Source organism: Frankliniella occidentalis, unplaced genomic scaffold, assembly GCF_000697945.3.
Source record: "Frankliniella occidentalis isolate FOCC.00 unplaced genomic scaffold, Focc_3.1 Scaffold252, whole genome shotgun sequence".
NCBI classification, from domain to species: Eukaryota; Metazoa; Arthropoda; class Insecta; order Thysanoptera; family Thripidae; genus Frankliniella; species Frankliniella occidentalis.
Genome location: NW_026267378.1, coordinates 97,491 through 99,215, shown reverse-complemented (window position 1 = coordinate 99,215; position 1,725 = coordinate 97,491). Strand labels below are relative to the sequence as shown.

General features: G+C 59.8%; 1 protein-coding gene across 1 annotated transcript in view; it reads left to right on the top strand.

Annotated features, from left to right (window-relative positions):
- The window catches only part of LOC127750752 (uncharacterized), a 106,757-nt gene that overhangs the window by 10,278 nt on the left and 94,754 nt on the right, over positions 1-1,725 (top strand). The window lies entirely within an intron of this gene.

The window sequence follows — 1,725 nt, the reverse complement described above, 5'->3', positions numbered from 1 at the left end:
TGGGGCAGGGCTGGGCGGGGGGCACAGCGGGACGCGGGAAGGAGGGGAAGGGCGGATGGGAGGGGAGTTGACGCCTGTTCGGTTCGCCGGCTGGCGTGGCGCGGCGCGCCCCTGCCGGTGCTTCCCATTCTGGCGGTCAGTTGCCGGCTTCTCGGCGGCGGAGCAGCCTGGCAGCTCGCGGTGAGGGAAGGAAGCCGACGCCAGAGGTTGGGCCCGACGCGACCGACCCGGACCCGACCGCACTCACGACAAGGTTTCGTTCGCGGCTCCGCTGCCGTCGACGTGTGTCGTGCGTGAACTCGCGTTCGCGAGACGAGACGATCCGAGCGAGAGCATGTCACGGGTGCCGTTGGCCGGGCAAGAGCAGGAGGCTCACCACCGTCACCACGTCCGGGCGCGTGCCGCACTCTAGGACACGTTGAAACCGCACTCCGAATTATTCAAGAGGACATTTAGCGAGTCGCGTCGAGGGTTATGTCAGATGTCCCACCTACGAATCCTCTGCTCCTCCGAAGAAGCAGCGGCGTTCTGAAACGAGAGTAAAACTCGCGCCCTGCTGCGCGGACTCTGACACGTTCCTCATCAGCTAGCGCAGGATCGTCCCGCATCCCGCACTCGCTGGAGGCCGTCGTCGAGCGCGTCGTCAGGCTGCCCGCCGGCCGGCTTGAAGTGCGCGAAGTGTTTAGGGAGTGCTCTCGTCGTTCAACTAAAATTACGTCGGCGGCGAGGAAATGCCTGGGGTGGACCAACCCCATTGGGAGTGGTGGCGGCGCCCTCTCCCCGGACTGGATTACCACCCCGCTGCACAGTGAGTACACCCCCCATAAATCAGTGTACACACCCCCAAAAATCAGGACAAGAGACTACAGTAGTCTCTTGATCAGGAAAAAAATAATAAGAAAAAAACATGAAAAATCAAAAGAAATCAGGAAAAATAATTTTAAGAAATCAGGTAAATGAGTTATAATAATTTTAAAAAATCAGTTGAATGTGGAAAAACTAATTTTAAAAAATCATTAAAAATTAAGCAAATCCTTGTACGCTTTGTAATCATAGTAAAGGACCCCCCGAGTACACCCCGGACTGGTGACAGCATGCATGGCATTGATGAATGAGGGAGGCTGCTGGGGAATGGCAGAGGCGCCCGCAAGAGGTCATTGGCACCAGATAACCCCCCGTTATATATATTTCCGTGCGTTTTATCTGTCGGCTTTTGCTCCGGTCGCGCGGTACCTTTCAGCGGCCTTTGTCAGAAGAGTGTGTGTTGTGTTGGCGCCGTCGGGGGCGCGCCTCGCCAGCCTCGACTGATGCCGGCCGGCGATTTAAAGCGACAAAAGCTGCCTCTGCATTGCGTGCCGCTGGCGCTGTGTGCGATTAGCGGGCCATCTATGTTATCGCCGGCGCTGATTGGCTGCCGTCCCAGTCTATCGAGCGCGACGGTCCGTCAGGGCTGCTGCTGCTGCTCTGGGCGCGACCGTCAGGACCACGTCGTCTGCTTGACGGGCACCGTGCGTCCGCGGTGCGCCGCGAGGAGGCTGCTGTCGCGACGGTGAACGAGCGAACACCGCCTGTGCGCGGGCCGGGTGCTGCGGGCGTTGGCCACTATCAGTTGCGAAACGGCCCTTACAGGCATACTAATGAATGAAGTGAGGGAGGGGAGGGCCGGACCGGGCGCGGCACACACCAAAGGCGCCGCGGCCGTCACCCCGCGACCCCGTCCGCCCC